Genomic DNA, 24,570 nt, shown 5'->3' on the forward strand with positions numbered 1-24,570 from the left:
CATCAACCGGGGGCGCTGTTATATTGTTCAATAGAGCTCGCTTTCTCCAGCAATCCTTATCTGTCACCTGGCCAGTTTTAGCCCGTTTATCAATTAAACGTGCACTTATCAGAGACTATTTTATACTGTGATGGAACACAGTGCCAGATAAAATTAAAACCACGCAGAAACAAACGAGTCTTTTAAAATCGTGTTTATGTATTGAGGGTTTATTATTTATTTATTTATTTTTTTACTTTTACGAATGTGATTGGGGACTTTATTCATATTGTCTTTTTTTTAAACACGACGCAATAACCTTTGAGTTCTTGATTATCAGTACATATAACCTGTGCACACACGCATGACGTCGCACCTACTAAACATCTAAAATTAAATAATACATTATTTAATACAAATAGGAAACTTTTTTCATGCACCAAAGCTAAGAAAATGATTGACATTCGTTAACACTATAGGGGAACAACGTGGCAAGCGACCCTCGTGTCGATAAAGCAGTTAGTTCAGAGAATGGATGATGGATAGATGGATGGATGGAGCCATCAGCAAGAGTGATATTTATTTGTCTGCGTGTCCGTCTGTCGGTCTATCCCCCAATTTCGCTCTTTATTTCTCTGACTACCAACTCATATACATGTATATACTGTATACATATATATTTACTCTAAAAATAACATATAATACGGTTTTTAAAATGTGTACTATAATATACGCACATTAGAATATAACAACCGTTTGTATAATTAGTAATAGCATATTACAAAACATTTAATTCATCAAAAATGTCATTTCCCCATTTTGCAAGGCCAACGGAGGCGTTCTTTACTTCGGACTAATTTCTAAGGCGGCAGCAGCGGCGACCGAGTTTTGGGTGAGGTGGTGTGGGGGAGACAATAACCCTGCGTGCATGTCGAGGTTCTCCAAAAAAGTAGATCCGGCCAAATCGCTGAGAGTCCCGGATGTTGGCTCGGCCGCGGAACGACTGGCGAAGTGGGGAGAAGGCAAGCAGAAGCAGAGAAGCAGAAAAGCAGAGAAGGGACGCCACGGCACCGTGGGCACACCGGCGAACCTTCGTCAGCTCTTTGCCCAGAACGACAAGCTTTCGAGCGCTCGGGGGACACTCTCGGGGGAATCCGCCGGGCCACAGGACGCGGACGGCGTCAGAAGGCGGGAGCAGTTAAGTGCGAAACTACCGTGAGGATTACGCAGACCACCGTCAACATCAGGGCTCTCTCCCCACAGAGTAAGTGAGCGACTCGGGCATGCAAATTGAACCAGAGCCCGATAAATTGACGACTTTTTGTCGCACAAAGTGTTGTGCGTTCAAGTTTGCACATCGAGTAGGGAGGAGGGGCGCGCAAGGGGGGTCGAACCCGGCGCGCAGGCCCCGGTTGACAGCTTTCCGCTTTCCGTGGCAGGGGGGCGCGTTTAGGGTGGCTAGGCGGGGGGAAGACACCCTCTTTTCTGGGTGTAATGTTGTGTCGTACCCCAGCTCTCTTCCACAGCTAGGCTAGCTGTTTGGTATGCGTGTGCAGTAGGAAGTATGTGCGCGCGTATGTTTTTGTGTGTGTGTTTCTCTATGTGTGTGTCGTTGTCTCATTTGGCTTTCCTGGTGGCATTTGACTCACAGCTGTTGCTGTGTGTCCCCCCTCCCTCACTGTCAATCGTGTCCTCCTCGCACACCGCCATTGAATTCCCTCTAACATAAATATATTCATACTTGTGCTTCGAGGCTCAACAAGTGCAGCATATCAAACCCGGCGCCCAGCCACTACATGAAATACACTCACAAAACCCCAAACCTTGCACCACATCCAAATCGGATGACAATGCGGTGTTAGATTTTCCACGAGGGGCGTGTCACACCCCACGTGCATGTTCATGTCGAGTGGCCCTCGATTGAAGTTATCCTAGTTCTATGGCGATAGATTATGTCCGTAAATCGGAACATTATATTGTTACTGTAGCCGTTGAAGAAGAACCACACAAGATTGGACGAAGACCTGTGTTTATTCCAACGGCTAACAAGTGGATCTCTCAAACGGGAAAAGCTGTGACATATATGTCACATAACCCACCCCCCCCTCTTGTACACCTGCTGGGTGAGATGCCTGGTCCTAGTGCCTGCCACCCAACCAATATTTGGGGCTTTCACCAGTTTAATTCACCTGATCTAAAAAGTATTTATTTACTAAACGTATCCTATTTGGTTGTTTCTCTATTTCAAGGACAGTGATAGGCTAAAATCTTAAAATGCGCTTTAACCACGACACATCAGCATTTCTATTGAACCCCCTGCATATTCTTGGTGTACTATTCACAAACTGACTTATTTCTGTAGAAGTGATCAGCAGCTATTTTATCACAAACCTCCCATGTAGCATTTTTTGTCTGCGCGTGCTTTCTGAAATCCCTCAAGATGTCACCAATTTCCCATGTAAAGAAAAAGTAGTACAGTATTTGCTGTGAAGGAAATATGAGAAGTGCCACATCTTGACTGGGGAAAGCTTTGCATAATGGGGAGGAGCTAAGTTTAGTCAGGGTTGTTGGTGTTGAGTCTTTGCCACCTGCAATGAACATTTAAGCTGTTTTTAAGAGTAATACTATAAAATGAGTTTGACATTGTTTTACTCCCCTTTTCCTATTTTGAGATATTTAGGCCAATGCTCTTTGTACTTTACTTCCCTGGGTGCACTTTTTGTGATTATTTTCATTGAGAATCACTAGTTATTGGACACAGTAGTTGCATCATAATTTCATTTAACTCATTCACTGCCAGACATGTGCAAGCATGTGTCCACGCAATTGCCAAGGTATTTGTCAATGTCACTCAAATTCCAGCTTCCACAGGATATTGAGTTTTAGGACTACATAAACATTCAATATTGCGTAAAAAACCTTCAGTGTCCAGTGTGCAGGTCAGGTGGCATCGGTTCCAGCTCACTTGTGACTCAGATGACAAACTGTTTAGAAAACAGTTGGATAGGTTGTGCATCCCTCCATCCTCCGACTGTCCCAACTAACGTCAGACTGAAAAAAATTGCGGTAATATTAGTCAGCATCCACAATGAAAGGTCACACTTGGTTTTGCATATTAATCACCTTTCCTTAAAATGTGATTGTGAGTATTTGTGCATTCAGTTCAACATGTTTGCACGCGCTCACACACACACACACACACATACATACATACATACACACACCGTTAACCACAAGGTTTTAATTCACAGTCTACACTAAACATTTAAAGTCATATAATTTTCTGGAAAAAAGTGAACTTCACAAATGATAAGACAGTGAGTGGTGCCTTGAGATGCAATAATATATGTCCAGTATGTGTACAGCAAAGATAATGAAAGTGAACTCATTCACTCCCACTGGAAGGGAAAAAACTTTGCCAGAGGTCTGACCAGCGCTTTATTGGCGTCGTGCTGCAAGAAAAAAACAAAACCCGAATAAATTCGGGAATGGTGTTCCACATCATATTTTTAATTCCTGAATAAATTCGGGAATGGCAGTGATTAAGTTCATGACTAAGACTACACAATGACTTCAGACTTGATTATTAATAATAATAATAATAATATGTACATTTCATTTATAAGCGCCTTTCAAAACTCTCAAGGTCACTTTAGCGTAGTATTCCATTGTTTTGTCAAATCATTGGAAACGTGTGACAGAAAGACAGCGAATCAGAGTAAGAGTGCTATTGGCAGCTGTGAGTATAGGTTAGCATTTGGGTGTTAATTCAGGAACCGTTAAGCAGCCTGCAAGCGGTTCAATACCTCAGAGTCAGTTGTGGCCGCAGCAGTTCGTGTAATTTCGTTAGTTGGTTCTAAAATGCATTTCTCCACCGGCCGCTGTGTCTATCCTAGACTACTTGAGTAGACACGACAATACGCTCTAACGAGCAGTGGTAGGCTTTAACAAATAAGCTAACATCAATTTTGTGTGTGTGTTGTGGATCATGAGTTGATGCAATACAGCTACATATATCAATATATCTTTTCTTTGATACTTGTACTATGTACAATTTTTTATGAAACATTTTTGCACATTTACAGTATACATCTCAGTCTTCTGACATTTTTACTATGCTTAGAATATCTTGGTTTTTTTATCCATTCACCCCCGCACCCCACCCCCTTTAAAATTGCTGCTGTGGACTGCCCATTTCCCATTGTGGTACTATTAAAGGTTTTCTGATTATTATTCTGAGTTAGTTTGGCTTTGCAAAGATATGTTGCAATTTGTGTTTGTTTCAAGTGTGAAAATGATCCCAAATGTTGGACATTCTCTCTTTAATGTGCGCCATCTTCCCCACACACTACCATTGTGCCAACATATTTCTCGCCCAGTCCAGGATTGCCATTGCGAGTTGATGCTCCAGTTCACCCACAATCCACCTAGAAGTGAGCACTAACATATAAATGGATTGATCTCTTTCTCAACAATTTTCAACGACATTGTTCCAGCTCCCATTGTTCTAGATTTGTACTAAATAATACTAACCCCCACCACCCCAAAAAGTTACCCTATATAAAAATATATTGGCAACCTCATGAATAAATTGCCTTATGCCGATCATATAGCACAATAGATTTTTCACCTGAAGGTAGTGGTCTAATCGGGTTTTGCAAAAGAGGGTACCTGTTGTTAGGTGCAGGTGTCTGTGTGTGTTTGTGTGCGCGTGTGAGATGAGTATGCATGTAGCCACAGGCTCAACTACCACCAAGAGTCTGATAACTGCACCTCACGGATGGCCATTTGAATAATCACTTCAACAAGGGGAGAAATTAAAAAGGCTCTCAGTGTGAAGGGGGGCGGCGAGGCACAGGGCCACTCGCCGCATTCCAAATGAGGCAGCGAAAGTACACCCGCCTCCCACCACCACCACCACTTCCTACTCACAATCACAAGCCTCGGCATTGAAATCCATCCAAAATTGTCGCGTGTCGCATCATGAGTAATCTATGAAACGATGCACAGATGGGCGTATTCGGTGGTGTGGAAATTGAATATCAAAACCCCCCAAAGACCGTCAAAACCAAAGTCATACAAGTGTATAAATACACATGGCCAGAGGGTCCGGATTTGAACCGATTAGCGGACTCGTCAGCTCTGCAACTCCACGTTAATGGTTAACGCTTAATGTTCACTAAGTGCGTATCTTGTGGTTTTGGCATTTTGTCTTCCGGTCAGCAAATGCAGATAAAAATCTTTCACTTCCTTCTCCATCAATACAAATGCTTCTCCATGCCAATCAGTGAACACTTTTTATTTTAACAAAATCTCTCCTCACACTTTAAGTTGGAGGCCTAACTGTGAGGAGGAGGAAGTGTTTCAGTCTTCATTAGAGCCGCTGTGCCTCCTCACTAGAATGCAGATGAGGCGTGAAGCCATTCATCCGTTCGGAAGCGCCTCCCCGATTCCAATTTCAATCTTTTTTGCAGTCACATTGTGTGAGCCCACTTCTCGGTGTTCGAGAAGTCTCTTTACAGGGGGGGATCAGAGGGGGATAATTGCACTTAAGTGAACCTCATTTAGATGCTGGCCAGAGCAATTACAGTAACTGCAGTTCTCTACATTTTTTTGGGCGATGAGGGGAGCCCAAGCAGCTGTCATTGAGTCGCTAAAGCCGACATATCAAATGGTGACAAGAACGACATTGGCATGGCATCGTGGGAATGACTGATTGTTCAATAGATTTTAACTAGTTTTTGCAAGTTTTTTGCTCCTATCCCTCAATTTTATCCTCCACAGATTGACTTGATTAAATGTGACAATTAGACATGCATTCTTTTAGTAATCATTGAAAATAAATTATTTTCAAGGTGTTTAGTCTTCAGGCAACAGCTCTTTGTTTGCAGGAGATGCTTCGCCATTAATGTGATTCAGGAGCCAAGTTTTGTTCAGCCAGTTGCGTCTGTATTTTTATTTATTTTTTTTGTCCTGTAAAATTTTATTTTTAAAGAAGCCGTGGATGGGCAGTTTGGGAGAAGGTGAATGTGGGAATGCAGTTCAGTCTTCAAATGAACATTTCCATCATAACCTGTCCAGTATCTTTCATCCATGACGGGGAGCGTGAATTTAGTGAAGTGGCTGCACTTACATTTTCTCCAAAACTCACCGCCTCGGTTTCCCTCATTGTACATTCTCCTCCTCGACTGAGTCGAATCACTCCGTAAACTCTAAGCAAGGATTCCTGTTCCGGTTGCTAGTTGGATTTACATGAATCTCTGAATGAAAACCCCATGTTGCCTCATCTTAAAGTAATTCCTCAGATAGTTGCCAGGGGGCTTTAATCAACTGCCGAGTGGTTCTTAATTATTTTCAGCTCAAAGTTAATACATTTTTAATCCTGAAATGCTCTGTACTTACTTTTTCAAATCAACTCCAGGTTTTCAGATGTGGTAATGACGTCTGCTGACAGACATGCTATTGAAAAAGGTTAATATATCCACCTAGAGAAACCATCAGTTTTTTTCCAGATAGAACTCCGGAAGGCATCTGATTAAATGAATTGTATTGATCTAAGTCGATCAAGCAGAAGCAAAACTAAGAATGCAAAATTCAGATTCTGATAGTATACCTGTATGCTGATATAGACACTGAAACGGTCTTGTTTCACTTCAGTAGAAAAGAAACTGTAAAGCACAGAGCTGCTTGCAGTTCATTCATCATACACAGGTATCAGTTTGATTGTATTCATCAATTAATTCATTTGCTGACCTGCTTACCCTCATGATCGTTTCATAGGTGTACTGGAGCCTATCCCAGATGGGTTATCGCCATTTGTGAGTTGAATCGGTCCCAACCCCCATTTACTGTACTGTACTTGTGAGCTGGTTAATAGACCTGATAACTGTTTGTCAGCATTACGCTATTGAACGTTGGTTGTTTGATTGTCTTTGTTTTGTTCTTCAGTTTTACTAAAAAAAACCTCAACTAGAAGTGACAACTAAACAGCCCAAAATAAACAATTCTTTTTGAGAAACTTTGTTTGCTGTATGTCAAACTGCTCACAGGATGTGGTATTGCATTGTTTGATATCACGGTACTTTTGTAAAATACTGGACTGTCACAACATGCGCATTTTTCACCTTTTTTAGAAAAAAAATCACCACTATTAACTCGAAGAAAGTGGTTACATTTACGTGACGGGCTGTTAAAAAAGAATTACACACTTGACACCTTTCCGAGTCCTGTCGTGCAGAAAGCAAACATCACTGTCTGATAATTGTTTTATACGTATGTCACACCTGACACTGGCATTTTCATGCAGATAACTATCAGATTACAGAAAAGAACATAGTTGCGGCATAATCGTTGTCGCTTGGTTGAAAAAAAATAAACACATGTTGGATCTTGCCACGCCCCACAAGACGTAGTTTTGCGGAATCTTCTTGTATTGTTTAAGCAAAATATACGTACACAGTAATAAATCGTAAACTCTTTTTGTTTACTGTACTGATGACATACATAATCAGGAGCATTTGAGCGACTGCATTAGGACACTTGAAAGCTTGCTGAGTGGACGCATGCAACGCACATTCACTCGTGTGTGTGTGTGTGTGTGTGTGTATGTATATTTATATATAGGGAATATATATATACAGTAAAGTCTCGTTATATCGATATTCTCGGGAGTCCGAAAAAATATCGATATAACCGGACTATCGATATAACCGATCCTGCGCGCATGTAAATTTTCTCCTCGCGTTCATAGAAATAGTATCGTAATAAGCGGTACTATCGATATCGATATAACGAGACTTTACTCTCTCTCTCTCTCTCTCTCTCTATATATATATATATATATATATATATATATATATATATATATATATATATATATATATATATATATATATATATATACAGTAAAGTATATATATACAGTAAAGTCTCATTATATCGATATCGGTTATAGCGATAGTACCGCTTATTACGATACTATTTCTATGAACGCAAGGAGAAAATGTACATGCCGCAGGATCGGATATATCGATAGTCCGGTTATATCGATATTTTTTCCGACTCCCGAGAATATCGATATAACGAGACTTTACTGTATATATAACCACAAAGGGGTAAGCGGGTGGCAATTCCTGTAGTACATGTTATCTTATTGTGACACATTCCATTCTAGTGCTTTCAAAATGAATCAAATGTTCTGTTAGCTCTACCTTTGAAATTGATTCTCAGAAATGACTGGGCTAAATTATCATAAACATTTGTGTAGAAAAACAACATTCCATTTTCAAAACTGTGCACTTAAAGGACAACCGACGTCTCCGGACAAGTTGTGTCCATAATTTGTAAAATTGCTTCAAATGACTCTGATTCTAATTTCGCCATCAACACGGATCAACACGAAGTTTTCAGACCAAACAAAGTATTGCAAAATGCATTGAGGTGATGCAAGTTATGTCCTTACTCGCTGAGGGGCGTTCCTTCAGTTACGTAGGGTGAGGACTCGTCACCAACTCAAAAACAAGACTTCCGGAATATTCAGCGCGAGTCTTAAAACGTAAAATATAGCTATATGCGGTGGAATCTTTGTAAAATACGCTCAGTAGAAGTCATTTGAAGCCATTTTAAAAATTATGGACACAACTTGTCTGGAGACGTCGGTTGTCCTTTAAGCCACAATGATTAAGATTGCTATATACATACAGTACAAAAAATGGACTGGCTGAGAAACAAGTCTCACATTAGGACTGAAGTGATTAGCAACTCCCTAAATGAATGAGTAAATGCAACCAGTCACAAGTGGACAGCTCATCGATTCATAATGAATAATTCTCCACATTTAAAATCACCACTTATGATCTCACTTGCATGCTTAATATGCAATCAGTCGCCTCGTCCTATGTTTGAAAGCAACCTCATGTGTGGACGGCAGGCAGCACTGCATCTGCTGTATTTTAAGTGTCCATCTGAGCTGAAAATCAAACAGAAGCCAAAGGGAAGTAGAAACTTATAAAACAAAATACAAGTAGTTAACAGCGCCAAGAATGTATGCCTGGTTATGCTTTTGACTACTGGCAATCATTTGACGCTGTCATTGAACCATAATATTGCAAGACATATTTTTTTTTAATCTTCATCTTCTGTTAAAACAAAGGAATAAGCAAGGTTACACTCTTCGATTTTCTTTAGTGGTGGTCTTATTTTTAGCCACCATGTGAGCTGCATCCCGAACTTTTGCCTCATGGGTTTTGTGGAATTTAGAGAGAGTTTTAGCCAATATGGATATACCATTGTCTTGTTTTCTTTCAAAACCGAAAATCCATCCCCAAAGACGAGTTTCTATTGGCCGTTATAACATATTTTAGGCTTGAAATAAGTTTACATTCAGAAGCAGTTTTTCCAATCAATGAGGCATAATGCTCCCAATTTTGACAAGCAGGAATCTGAAGCAGTGGGTTGTCTTCAAAAAATCTTTGTGGTCCTACAAACTACAAAAAACTACAAACTTTAATACGATCTTATTATTCCTGAAAGTGTTGTGTTTTACTTAAGTAAAAGTGACATAATCAGGAAAAGATATCTCATGGAATGTGATTTTGGAAACACCTATCGGGTAGGAGACTGCGGAGTCTCCGAACCAAGACCAGCAGGCTCAAAAACAGTTTCTGCCACCAGGCAGTCCGGAGACTCAACTCCCTCCCAGCCTTGCCCACCCTGCCCCTTCCCACTGACACACTCACCAAACTCTTAGTACACGCTACACGCTGTACTATCTCCTGAACGCTATTTTTTGTTCTTTCTCATTTTTCTCTGCAAGACCTCACTTCAACCCTTTTTTGTTGTTTGTTTTAGCATTACTACATTACGTCACTTTATATACGACACTCCCTCACTTTACATACGTCACTACCTCACTTTACATACAACACTACCTCACTTTACATTCAGAGATTCCATGTATTGTCTGTTGTCAATTGTATATCTTTTTTAGCCACGTTATAAGGACCTTGCACGCTGGGTCCGAGAGGATATTAATTTCATCTGTGCTGTATGTCATGCATATTAGCATATTTGACAATAAAGCTGACTTTGACTTTGATTGTGCAGTCAAAATTCAGGACTGTGTTGTGACAACGAACATAACAGTGATACAATATTATAAATACTTAATAGGCTATATACAAATATTTTTATTACAGACCATTCTTCCTGGGTGACGTGGTACGTAATGTAACAATTAATATCCCCTTCTGTTTAGTTCCTTGCGTGGTATTACTTTGGGTAATTTTGTCTCCACGCTCATTAAATTGCCAGATATTTTTGGTACTTGAAGGAGGCTTCAATGTGGTTGCAGCCAGACTTCTGTGAAAAATATACTCGATCACTACATCAATTCCGGTCTTTCCTGATTACATGTTAATCTTTGGTTAGATGAATAATTGACATTGTTTCTTCAGGTTCTCTTAATTACTCCTTGTCATCCCTGCGTAAGAACGATACCTGTCAGCTTTTATTTTTCCTTCCATGGAGGATATGATTGCCAACTCATGACTTTGTCCGCAACCTGTTTATCAATGCTAGCCGACGCGTAGGTAAGGTAAGCTCATTGCGGCAAAGCTAATGTGTTTGTATTCAGCCCAGCATTTTGGGACAGTCTCCGCAGTTCTGAAAAAAAAAATCAACATTTTGTAATCATTTTAGCAATCCAACTTTTGTGTCCCAAACTGTGGTGATAATGTGCTTACTTTGAACCTTAGGGCATAAAATACTGTCATTACATTGTATGTGTGTGTGTTGGTGCTGCGTTTCTTAACAATTAGGATTCTAATATTTACCGCTTTCACTTGCTCAATGTCATTGTTGGCCCTTGCTGCTCTCTTCCATTAGGATTTTTCTTCAGCATCGTTAACCTCATTCACAAACACATAAGTCGTCATTGTGTAACACGACAGCCATTTGTGACGTGATGAACCCCAGATTAAAAAAAAACTATACAAACGGTCTCGCTTTCAAGTAAGTTTGTGTCGTTTGAAAAATAATTCCCGTCACTGCTAAGGTTTCCAGTTTCCGATCTGGGTTATTGTCAGGGAGGCTTTACCTCAAAGTGAAGGAAACATTTGTTACAGGAGCCTCTGTAATGATTAAACCGCACGCCAAGCACTGTAATGACAGCAAGCACTTCCTCTGCAAGTCAGATCAAAAGTCTCTCAAAGCGTGTGAGTCATTCAAGGAGATCCGTTGTTTAAGAACAAACGATGATGTTGAACAATTCACTGCTTCTGAGGCCTTACACAAATGTAAGTGAGAGGCAAGATGATACAGTATGATTTCACAATATGGCAAGATGATACAGTATGATTTCACAATATATGAATCATTAAACCCCTCCAGTCTGCAACATCTTAGCCCCTGCCACCAACGTTGATTTTCAGTAATGTGGTTCCAAACGCAAATGATCATGATCTTGACTGGGAGAAGGGATTAACATGGTGCTTGGGAAAAGTGGTGGAATGTCAGTTTGAAAAAGGTTACACCACCCCAGATGGGACTCGAACCCACAATCCCTGGCTTAGGAGGCCAGTGCCTTATCCATTGGGCCACTGGGGCATTGATTGACTAAGGTGTTGATTGAGTTTGTTGCATGAGAAAGACAAGTTATTCAGGTCAAAGTCAAGTGAGTCCCGTGTGGCTGGATTTACATTCCAGATCCAAGTGTCCTATTCTGAATTTAATGCCCAGATGTGATTTATTGAGTCGTTGTTAATACAAGGCAAATGTCCCCATTGAAATGAATGGAAATTCAATTAATATGTTCCGCTGTACATATTAATATATTTTTTCTTATTTAAATTGGTGTGTGGTTAGAAACACAGCACAACATAAAACAAAAAAAGGAAATTGACTTCAATATGAAAAAATAATACACCGGAGAAAGAGGGGAGAAGGACAAGATATCCTCAAATGACATTTAGGTAGCAATTGTTGGAATTGTGATTGGAATAAGCATATAGGCACAACTTTGGCCTGCACACACAGCATTACGCTGCCGCGGGGAAAGACCTCAACATATTTTTCTTCGATTTAAGATCCTGTACGATGAATACTCTACATATCATACATAGAATGAAATGTTTTGACTAATTGAACAGAAATCGAGACCGCCGTTGTGAGAATTATAATTCGCAGAAGCGTGCGTGTAGCTGCAGACACAACAGCTTCCCCCGTGAGAGGAAGACATTGAGTTTGATGACTTTTAAAAACAGTTAAAATAAAATGAAAAAAAATCAATTTAAGGGTTGTTCAAAAACCATAAATACTGTTTCATATATACCGCCAAACATTTTGCCACATTAATGAGAAATCATGGCAGCTGTTGTGAGAATTGGGATTGATGCACGTGTGGAGCTTCTGTTGGCACAAGCAGCTTTCTATTATCTGCATCACAGTTTTATGTGGGGTTTTGGGACGTTTACAGTCAACCATAACCTTTGAGTCAATTTGTATTTTAACTACAAATAAAAAAAAAAAGATCAAATCTCTCTCTCTCTCTCTCTCTCTCTCTCTCTCTCTCTCTCTCTCTCTCTCTCTCTCTCTCTCTCTCTCTCTCTCTCTCTCTCTCTCTCTCTCTCTCTCTCTCTCTCTCTCTCTCTCTCACATTGCATGCCGAGGGCTTTCCAGGAGAAAGGGGGTGTGGAAAGGCAAGCCGGCTGGGGCGCTTTACGCTCATGTGCTTTGGTGTTCTTCCGCGGAAGATTACTCTGCCAGCCGTGGTGGGGGGTGTGTATCGCGAAAAGTAGTGCTTAATCCTTTATTTAAACCTTTTTAATTTTCATAAATTTAACGTTCGTAGACCGAAAAGTTCGTAAGGCAAGGCGTTCGTAAACCGAGGCCCCACTGTATTAACTAAAAATCCTTAGTTTGATCTGAACGTTTCGGATTCCATGCGTGCTATTCTTTCAAAAATGACATATCATGTATCTGAGCTGTCACATGAAACATGCAATGTAAATTTTGCCCAAGATAGATTGCTAATGTTAAAAGCGAATTGTCTAGACTGCCTCTATCAGTCATGTTGGTTCTACGATTAATCATTTGTTCGGGCAGTCATACAGAGGAATCGCTTCCCCGATCCGAACATTTCTCAATTACCCAGAGAAAAAAGCATGTGATGTAGGATCCACTAAACCGGATTTTGGCATTTAGGATTCCGTTTTAAATTGCATGCAAATGTGTGCTCAGTCAGTCCCAAGACCTGGGCTTCGAACAGAAGTTGGAGAGTGTGTAATGTGGCGCTAGGCTCGTGATCTGCACGGGCCAGCGCCAAGTCCTGATGTGGCGTCAGCTGGAAGGTTCTGCGGAGGATCTGTTCGACCTGATCATTAAAACACTTCTTTTCATACCTCTCTGTCTCTGAGGGCTCGGCACACTCGGCAGAATCATTTATCAAAACCTCTCAGAACCTGGCTTCATGTGAAACTTGACGTATTAGCCTTCGATGTTGAGTTTGTGGTCTCCATGTGTGATTCAGAAAACCCCCCGATCAATGCCAAGGATTTTCTCTCTCTCTTCTCTGTCTCTCAATTTCTCTATTAACCCAATTCATTCACTTCTTTCTTGCCATCGGGCATTGTGGCACTTTATTACCTTTTCATTTTTCATGTTATTTTGTTGTTGTTTACATTTTGGCATCCACTACTACTTTTTCTGCACCTCCTGTGCTCTTCATTTAGCAAACAACACGTCTGCAGAGAATTCCAAAGAATGCATCTTGTTATGCGGATGAGTCATACTTCCTTTGGCCTGCATGTCTCTCCCTCAGAGTGGATGACTGAGCAGGCTGAGGAGTTTGGGATGGGGGGCACACTGCGGCCCAATCAACGCGGTCTGTGCCCGACATAATTAAAGCTTGCGTTGGCTGTAAAGCGTGCGGGCATCAGAATGTGGGTCGTCCCCGAGGTGAGTGTGTGATTGATGGTTCTGACGAGGCTGAGTCACCTTCACAAGAAAAAAAACTGGGAGAGAGAAAGAGAGGAACTGTTTGGAAATTTTGGTCTCTGACCCTGAAAGCTAGCCACTCTGCCAGCAAGCTGCGGCTTTGGGAGGGAAGCCCGCAGCCCTGGAAAGCAGTGTGCTTGCACCTGTGATCTGACAAACCACATAGCCTTGCTGCTGGGAACGTATGCAGTATTTAAATACTGATGGGAGGTTGGCACTTGACGCGCCAAGGGACCTCTTTTTAGGGTCTTCTTGCCCTTGTGAAAGGCCACACATGACCATGGCTGCCACAGTGTACGAGTTGTGTCAGAATTGTACTAGCGCTTGTGGGTGTGAACATAACAGTGTTTCAAACTCAAACTAAAATATTTTGAGTATTCCCCTTCATTGTGGGCCAGGCGGTCACGCAGCACATCTACGCAAAGCTTTTTCAGCATCCTGACAGACAAACAAAGACCAGTTTTAGTCAACCAGTTAAATGTCATGGAACAAAACAAACTAGCACTTTTGTATGGGAACTCAACTGAAAAATCACATTCAACTTTATTTATACCCAGTAAGTACAATTTTATTTTCATTAGATTCCAAGATGAAATATTGGTTGTGAATTGGTTCTTTGAGCCTACATTTTTAATCTGAAATTGATACAGTTTGAATTCTGATCTTACATTCATTCTTCAATATGACTCTGAGAGTCAAGATCTATTTCATACATGGAGCTGATTAATATGAGCTCACTACTACTGTATTTTCTGGTGTATGAGGGGCACCCAAACCCTTCATTTTCTTCAAAAGATGAACCTGCGTCTTATACCAATGACCAGTGCAGTGCGCCTTACATGTAAAGTCATATTGAGCCACAACAGGTCTCGCAACTACTTTGAGCAGTCACAGACTCCATTTCCCCCTGTAGAAGTAGCCTTTATTGTAGCGCCTTATAATGTGGGTATGCCTCATATTTGAAAAACTATTATATATGTATATATTCTATTTGGAAAACTTTTTTCATTCATTGAAGGTGTGCCTTAAGCTCCCATGTATCTTATATATGGAAAAAAGTTTGAAAATACACCATTCATTGGGGGTGCGCCTTAAACGCCGGTGCACCTTATACACCGGTGCGCCTTATACACTGAAAAATCCGGTATTTATTTTTTGAATTTCCATCTGAGGTTATCCAATTCTTCTTTTATTCTAAACTGATATCCATATGGTGCCAAATGGTGAGCAGACAAATGTAATTTGTCTCAGTTTTAACTCCAGTCCTGTCAGCTATTGAGTACTAGCACCTTCATATATTCCCCTAAAGTTATACACCCATGTTTGCGCATGATGGCATCATATCGCAGGATGTAAATGTCCATAAGAAAACCAGGGCTGACCTTTTAAAAGTGCTGATGAAAGTGTATCAGTCTGCCATTCGTCTGGTCTCTCTCTCCCTCTCTCTCATACCTGCTCCTCTTGGTCCCCTGCCAAAGCCTATGACTCACAGGAGACTGAGTGACCTACTTTCTCCGCCTTCTAGGAGTGCCAGAAGATTCCCTTTTTGTTTGCGAGACAGTGTAGTGGGTAAATATAAGTCATTTAAAATTCACTTAAGGCACCCATTTTTAGATTTAGGAAGCTTTATGTCTATGTCAGCATGACAGCCAACCCAGAGGATTCCCTTTGCTATCGCATAATAGTAGTTAAGCTTTGATCCTCAATTAGAAGTACATTTAGTATAATGGTAAACCTTCTCTAATCACGCCAGAACTTGAGAACTGTCATTATCCCCTACTATTCATTTCCATGTGATCATTTTTCAGTTTGTTCTCTATCCACCTTTTCAGGTTATCCTTGTAGACAAATCCTCTTTTAACGTGAACCGGCCTCGGTTGCCCGGAGCTGTAGTTACTTTGTTGTAGTAATGATAGCAGTTCAAACAGGTGGCTTTAAATAGATGGATTAGCAAGAAACATTTCTACTAAGAGTGGCGGAAGGGATAGTACTTATTTTTTAAGTGTTTTGTCAAAACATTTTAGTGCATTGAAATCTGAGGTTTTTGAAAACTGTGGCAAAGATTATGATTTTCAAGCAGACTGCAGTATTTAAAAAGGTAAGGAAATTATTTTTTTGTACACATATAAATATTCTGTAGAATATCTAAAAAGTATGTCTTTATGTGAATTTAACATTAGCAAGCAAGCAAAAGGCTAAATGATTTTTCTGAAATCGTACGGAAATTTATGGTTCAGGGGCCAAGGAAGAACTCATATAATGCAGTTGACACTTTGGTTAAAGTTCTTGATCGGATTATTTTCATTACTCACTGTTGAACTCTGTAGTTAGCACATCTGCCTGACAAACAGCAATTTGGGGTTCAAATCTGAGCTGTTTTTTTGTGGGGGCTTGTTCGGATTTTTCCTTATTCATTACCTTGGAGAAGTTTGACTTGGAGCAAGAGATGCAAATACAAAATATTGTACACAATTATCACATTTTGTTCTTTTGACTTCTAGACGGCGCCGCGAGAGTGGCTGCCTTTCCAGCAGCTCATGTATTTTGTTTTTCTACCTTCATTCCTTTCATCACGTTACTGCTGTGAAATGTAAATTTCTCCACTGTGAGACTAATCAAGGCAAATCCAATCCAATCAACTATAAACACCATGTTTGTTCCCTCAGATCCTCTTCCTCCCTCCACCTCTGTGTGCCCCCCACCTGCCTGTCTCAGCACGATGGGGGACAGAGTTTTCAGCTACTCTGCCCCCAAACTCTGGAAGTCGCTTCCCCCCCCCAACATTTGTAACATAGATTTTCTTTCCACCTTCAAATCCCACCTCAAAACCTACCTATTTAAAATTGCGTTTTCTGTGTAACTCTATATCTTGTTTCTATTTATAATTGTATTTTATTTATTATTGTATCTATGCTTGTCTGTGACTGTAGGCGCTTGAAATAAAATGTATTATTATTATTATTTGTTACCTGATTGCAGAATACCTCACTATCCATGCACACATTAAACCGAATCCGTTTCTGTATCTGATATGTTTGCATGGAAATGCCTTATGGCTTCTGCAAATATGCTTTGCATTACCTTACTTCTGTTAATCATTGGCTTGACTTTGATTTTGAAGATACCATTAAAATGTCAAATTCTTTAATCTCTAATTGCTTTTTTTAAGGCGGGAGGTTGTGGGCGTGGCGTGCTGTCCCCCAGTGGATGCAGCAACATATTCATTAAATGCGACGCCTTGGCGGCGCCCTTCTCCATGCGACAGGACTTGGCCGCTTTGATATGTCAGTCTAGGTTGTGTCTGCCGCCTTTGCCTTGACTTGATTGGCCGCACTCGCTCCAACCTCCTGGAAAGCCCTCGGCATGCCAGCCCTGGGGTGCGTGTTCATTCATTTATTTGGCTTCCTCCTAAAGACTGCCGAGCCTTTATTTCCCTTCTAGTTTGCCACATTCTATTAAGATGCAGCAGGCAGAGCAATGTTTGGTCTGAAAGGCTTCTCCCTGGGGGGGTTGGGGGTGGTCACTGGTTGTGTAGGAGGTTAGTGAGGGAAGTCATGGCTTGACTTAAAAGGGCTCAATGTGTACCAACAGTCAGGTGACACTCAAGGCAGCTTGCAGTGGTCTGATCTCTACTTGTTTTTCTGCAAAGTGATTTCAACACATTTTTGGCAAGCATTGATGGGCTTCTTTTTGTGATTTCACAGTTATTTCACCTGCCATTCAAGAAGTGTCAAGTTTGCTTGTTTTTTGCATCCACTGTTCCCATAAAGCGGTCTTCCACAGCTACTTTTCTGTGTGATTTCATGCCATCATTTAACGTGTTGACTCAGTAGTAAACGGCACAGTATATGAGAATATACCTTTTTTTGTTTGCAATTTAACAACATGTTAAGTGTAGCATGTTCTAACATAACACTGCAATAAGGTTGTTATGTAATTTCTTCTTCTAACGGCTAGAATCTAGCCTAATAATTGGGAGAATAGAGATTTGAATGTTTTCTGCATAAAAATAATGTCGATAATCTCTCTATTTCAGTTAGCAGGCTTGGTAGGCCCACCCATTCTTATGAGTCATGATCCCATGAATAAGAATTCCCATGTCTCAGTGACGTAATTAAAACATTCACATAGCCGCCATGAAGAACTGTGGTCACACATTTTCTGGACACAATTGATGTAATAAATGCAAGCCTTACAGTGTGGTCAGTGTCAGAGAGATTCAGATCAGCTGCATGTATGCCTTGTCAGTGGCCTTGGTCCTTATCTTTGGCAGTGACTCATGCTGCATGCCACATGATGCACCACTTTCACCAAGTGAGTCATGCTGAAAAGAACCTGAATGGAAGGGCATGAAGGACGAGGCCCGCTGTGTTTCCACTTTTATTGTTTTTATTTTCTTTTTTTAAATTACATATTCGGGGTTGAGCGACCTGAGAAATGTTTTTTTTCGTAGTTGGCGTGATGAAAATCAAGTCAAAGTTTTTAATTAATTTATTATATACAGTAAAGTCTCGTTATATCAATATCGGATATATCGATAGTCCCGGTTATATCGATACTATTTCTATGCACGCACGGAGAAAATTACATGCAAACAGGGTCGGATATATCGATAGTCCCGGTTATATCGATATTTTTTCGGACTCCCTTGAATATCGATATAACGAGACTTTACTGTAATTGATATTTTTCTAGCACAGAACTGAGGTCCCTGATCTATTTTGTACTCTGGACAGCATAAAGACAAATCAAAAAAATCATCTTATCTTTATGGTAATGTAACTTTTTGTCAATGAAATAGTGAGAGTCATGTGCATGCATATATTGGCTGATGAGAATTATAATAATAATAACAAGGTTCAAGAGAATGTCCATTGCTCAGCTATCTGATATGCAGTGTTGGGAAGATAACTATTGAAATAATGTTTTATGTCATCCTCCAAACCTGGTACATTATTATGAAGCAAATTTGAGATGTTTTTAAAACTGCAGTATGATATATATGAATATATCACTTATCGGTAGACTTTATGAGATCAGGTTAGCTATTTTCCTCTTTGTTCAAACGGTAGCCTTGGTCGTAGCTCTTATTGGTTGAATGTGCGTTTCCGGAAGTTCATGTCATTTACGGCAATACATAAAAGCTAATTTTTATTTCAACATATGTCAACATTAAATAAATGACTTTTTACAAATAAAAAAAACAATGATTGCTATTATTTTGTGATTGGATACTCAAGCGTGCGGAGGTGGAACTTCTGCCTCCCAGTGCCAAGGCTTTCCACTCGCAAGACATGTGACAAGGCTAAAAATAGGTTAGCCTTCAGGCTCACATATTCACTATGACAGCACAGAACGACCACAGAGTGAAGGAGCTTGTGTTTACTGTTATTTCTTCATGGATCTGATCCATTATTGATGAATCACACTGATCGCGACATCAAAGTCAATCACCAATTTTCGATAAAATGCAAAATATTGACCAATTTCGATCCACTCGATCAGATCGTTGTAAAGTCTAGTTATCAGAATAGGTATGGGTTTGAAGATGCGGAGGTTCTTGGTTATCATTATTGGTGAAAAACACAGTGATTGGGGGATCCTCAAAATAAGACATAGAATTCAGTCAGAAGTCACAGTTGTGATAACCTGTGTAAGGTGCAAGGAGTTGCTGGATCACTCAGCTTTTTTTTACCAATTTAGTTTCCCGCACGAATGCACAGAGCCCTACAACAGTGTATGTGGCTTAAATTCATGGCGGGGCGGTATCTCTGTGAAGTCTGCATTTGGTGTTTGCCGGCTTGCGTCTGGGGCCCAAACGTGGAGCGCTCTCTGTCAGATATGTGAAGCTGTGCAGAGGGAGCCACTGGGAGTTCTGTTTCATCTCCTCTCATGCAACTCTGGAGCAGACATGCAAATCCGCCGTAATGAGCGCAGCCTGTGTGGCAGTAGTAGGAGAGCGAGGAGGAGGAGGAAGAGGAAGAAGAGGAGGAGGAAATGCGGGAGAGGGGGTTTGAACTCAGGAATGCAAAGTGGAGAAGGGGAAAGTGTAGGAAAAAGGTGAGACGCTAACAGTGTTACCGCGGGAATTTGATTTTTTTTTCCGTCTTAGTCGCAAAAGTGATAGAAGTCGCAGAATTTTCCTGTCAAATCTAACGTTTGATTAGCCCGCTATGACTGCTCATACTGACGCTCATTCGAGATGCAAATGGTGCCAAGTTAATTAGCCTTATCTTTTACACCAGCAAGACACGGTGTGGAAAAAATAAGAAACTCAACGTATCCCGCTAATCAGCATGCATTGCAGTGGAGCCTTGGTCGGGATTTGAATCTTAAAACACTAACCAGACTAACACTTATGGTAATTTTTTGCTAAAATGTATAAGGATGTGCATACTTATACATTTTTCAGTCAGAGTATGTTGAAGCAGTCAAAAAATGTGCCATAAAGAAGAAAAAACAGAAAGTACAATTTTTTTAGGAGAATTGTATTTTCCCAAATTTTATTGGCATTTGCACCCCCCCTAAATGTTTCGCAGATTTAGGTTAAGCATGAGTTTTCTGTATAGCTTCATAACGTCCAGGAAAACGATACTTCTCAGAAGTTTATCTTCGCCGCGATGAAAGCGATGATGACTGACTCAATAGTGACTTAGCAATATGTTTAGCAGCACCAGCTACTTAGCCAAAGCTTTTTGCTACCTAGCTGGCATGCCATAAATAGCACCAAGCTTGTCTTGACCTCCGAATACTCTCATGGAGTTCACATAAGCATGCCCAGCAAGGGGTAGGCCATGACAGAAAAGAATAATACTCACAATTATTTTCATTGATATATGCTGGAAACAAGTTCAGGGTGTGCCCGCCTTCTGGTTGAAAACAGCTTCCATCGTCACCCCAGCGACTCCCCTGAGGAGTGTGAACTCCAACTGTGTTGTCATTAAACATTTTAAGGCATCACATACTTGCTGCACAATCCACAAGGTGAAAACACACAAACATGCCGTGACGTTTATCTCTTTCATTAAGTTTTGAAGTTTGCAAACAGTAAAAATCAAGTTTTGATTAAATGACCAGCTCTACATTTGGTCTGAAATTTTTTTGACCCTCTCGGGGGTTCAATTATCATAAAAACTTAAACATCTGTGATTCTCAGTATTCCTTTTCATTGTGTTTTGATGAGGTGCAACATGCTAATTTTGACTGATGGGTGGTTTCCCACCACATCAGAATTTGTCAAACGACTGCAACCCACTGAGAATATTTCACAAGTCATAATTACCTGATAATCAAGGAAATACAATCGAATGCAATTTATTCTAGTCACCCAAGATGGTTGTCTTCCTTGAAAATGTTTTGCATACGATCAGCCATTTAGCCCCTAAAGAGTGCGGTAAATCACATTCTTCAGCGCTGTGAAGTTCAATAGCTATCCCGTTTGGATTTTGTTCTAACCATGAAAAAATTAAGCAACGACTCAATGTGTCGCTTTGGCCTCCGTCATTACCCATTAGTAGGAAGATTTTTGGCGATTACCACAGATTGATTGCAGGTCAATTGTCATTTCCCTTAGGACGAGAATTATACCATACATGGTCGTTCTGCCTCTTGATAAAATCTACCTCAGAATGCGGCGAAAATTGCGATTTAATTATATCCCTTAGCAGGATGTTTCTTTCGAAGTTATAGCGCGGTTTATTCCAGTACATTCCACCCCATCTCTCCTCTGTCAAATCAGAAAATCCTAAATTATACAAAAAAGAGCAATCTGTATCTGATATTTTTGGCACCCATTTGATTTGGTACTGGTCACATGAGTGTTGTGGTGGTAGGCTATCTTGTCACTACCTTTACAATAATGGAGAGAAACGATAGATTTTCTTTGTAGAGGACATCAGTCAACAATCCCTTTGTTGGAATGTCGTGTTCCCGCTTTAGGTCAAATTGTACGCTGTCATGTCGGCGTGGTGTTATGCAACGTGCATAGTTGACAGTGTAATTGATGTGAGACGTGCACCAGATCAGGGCTCACGCTTCCAAATTCTCAACTATTAACAGGTGATGCTTTGAGGGCTTTTCCCATGTTTAATCAATGAAAACGCAAGCCAAAAACCAGATTAGGATTTGTTGTTTTGAATCGTACTACGGTGAATGAAATCCAAATGGTATTTCAGCCATCTGTGGTCTTGGCCTTGTAATCTTAAACAAACATCGACAACATTTGTGCCAAAAAGTAAAAAAAAACCAGGAATATTCATTCAAAGCCTGTCTGGTCTATCGGGAGTTAAAACAGCCTTCATTCTCATAGCCCATCTCCATCATGGGAAACAAACTTCAGGTTTGAGCATGAGGAAATAGCCGCTAATACCACACCTCAACCTTAAGATCATCCAACTACTGGTAACTAGTGGGCACATCTTCTTTACCGATCCAACTCAAGTGATTTCACTCCCTTGAAGGTTGCTGTTGAGCTATCATGGCAGAATTGACCCTGGAATTAAATGAAAATGTCAGATGCCCACGCAAGTCTTTTCACCTTCCCCATCTTTGAGAAGAGAGTTCCCGGTAGGAAACACCAGAGTCAGTTTTACAAGCATTCCTGTTCGTCTTGCCACTTGACGAATCACTCTTTTAACAGAGGGAGTTCCTGTGTTTCTGGGATCGTTAGGTGGCAGTCCCCCAATTGTGTCCTGTAGCTTTGTCCATATCACTGTTGTTCCTTCTGGATCGCATATCCATTTCATTATCCTTTCATTTTAGAACATTTCCCTGTGTGCTCAAATATCACAAAGGCCCTGATAAAACTGGTAATATTGATTATTGATGAGTTTAGGTGAAAAATGTATGACCTGAGTCAGGCGTGTGCTTAGTGGAATTGTATTATAAGATACAGTATATTCCTAGTAGCTGCCAGTGGCTACGGTTGATCAAACGGTTCAGCTGGTCAGAACAGTTTACCACTGGTTCTTCATCCCTTTCAACGTAATTACATTGATTAATGGCCCATTGCTTTTAATGCTTCTGGGAGCACAAAAAAAACCTACCACGTGTGACGATATGAAAATATATGTCAGGAATACGATAGAAAAGCGCAATTTCTCTATTATTGCTTCTATAGTTGGGAGCTCTAATCCGCACCCAAAATCCCCATTCACCAGTCTTGTTCACATCATGACCAGCACTCACATTTGGGCTGCACTGTTTTTTTTAATATGAAAGTTTTGAGATGATCCTTTTTGCCACATTCACTGCATTTAGAGATTCATCAAAGACACTCCACACTGTGGCTGATTCGTGACTTTTTATTGCCAGGTGTCACCCTTTCCCTCAGCGTAATAACTTGACATTTGTTCTTGGGCCTTATTTCCTTTTTTCCCGCCCAAGCCTCATGGGTTGATAACGACGTATTGTGACTTCTGAAAAGCAACAGGCACCCTAAATCAAATCAATTTTATTTTTCCTGCAAATCTTAAACCAACAATGGTTGCTGCTTCCATTTCTCTTGTCCCCACCCTGGTAAATAGCAACAATGTCTCCAGGTAACCACATTAATTGAAACGATGTGAAAGAGAGCGTCGCAAGCAGAACAGGGAGAGGCATAGAGACATTAATACCTGCTTATTCCCAATGAAAACATATTTCTGGTCTGCCGCTCATTATTTGGTCATGGCTGACTTTCCCCTCCTTCATCTTTGTAGATATGAGAACGCCAAAGGAATTTCTCATCTTGTAAAAGCACAGACGGTGTCGAGTATTATAGAAGCGCGGTGATGGTTACCTTGTTGATAATGTTCACAGCCTTTTTATAAACAATTCATCACTTGTGCTGTATTTTACCTGTTAAGGGGATGGTGTTCAAGTCTTTACTCTAGTTGATAGAGAATAAAGTATTGTCGAGCCTGGGGAATTCTAAGTTTGCCAACGATACGACGATCTAGCTGCCATCATTTTTTTTTTGCGCTGGTGTGGAAAAGGGACAACCGCAATATTTCACAATTTCTGTCTAACTGAAGAAGGTTGTGAGTCTTTTCTAGCATTACAGGAAAATAATCTGAAAATAAAATCTAGTCATCTGTGTGATTTACTTTTCTTTTTTGCCATTTTGTTAAAATGCCCTTAATAATAATAATAATAATAATAATAATAATAATAATAATAATAAATTTTATTTTTAAGCGCCTTTCAAAACTCTCAAGGACCCTTTAAAGCCAGATAATTTTTTTGTGTTGGTGAGCAGCGGCAGCCATTCGCGCCAGCGTTCACTCTACCCGGAAGTAACGCAGCAGCAGCTAGCGAGGTAGCTGGATAGGTATCAAGGTAGCTAGCCAGATACATAAACAAATAAATAAAATACATAAATAACTACATAAACAAACAAATGAATACAATACATAGATCAATAAATAAATATATACATGAAAGTATTTTCAATGAAAGGCTAATTCAGTCCATCAGACAACCAAAAACTTCCTTTTGTTAATGAAGTCTCCCTTCGCCAAGAAGAAAAATTAATTAGCTAATAACTGTCTCATTGCATTAGGTCCAGTTGCATCTCACAGTAAAATCAATTTTTGCAATATTCAACACAGATATTGCATA

General features: G+C 40.4%; 1 protein-coding gene and 1 non-coding gene across 3 annotated transcripts in view; one reads left to right on the top strand and one right to left on the bottom strand.

Annotated features, from left to right (window-relative positions):
- The first annotated feature begins 962 nt into the window (after nt 1-962).
- Nucleotides 963-24,570, top strand: part of foxj3 (forkhead box J3) — a 109,659-nt gene continuing 86,051 nt past the window's right edge. For both annotated transcript variants that reach the window (XM_089010450.1, XM_089010452.1), the window contains exon 1: nt 963-1,243. The gene's annotated coding sequence lies outside the window, so the exon portion shown is untranslated. The remainder of the gene's footprint in view (nt 1,244-24,570) is intronic.
- On the bottom strand, nt 11,511-11,583 carry trnar-ccu (transfer RNA arginine (anticodon CCU)). Its single transcript has one exon. It is a non-coding gene; the product is annotated as a tRNA-Arg (tRNA).

The sequence above is a fragment of the Hippocampus bargibanti genome, linkage group LG12, assembly GCF_051943395.1.
Source record: "Hippocampus bargibanti isolate YZ-2025 linkage group LG12, ASM5194339v1, whole genome shotgun sequence".
Classification (NCBI taxonomy): Eukaryota; Metazoa; Chordata; class Actinopteri; order Syngnathiformes; family Syngnathidae; genus Hippocampus; species Hippocampus bargibanti.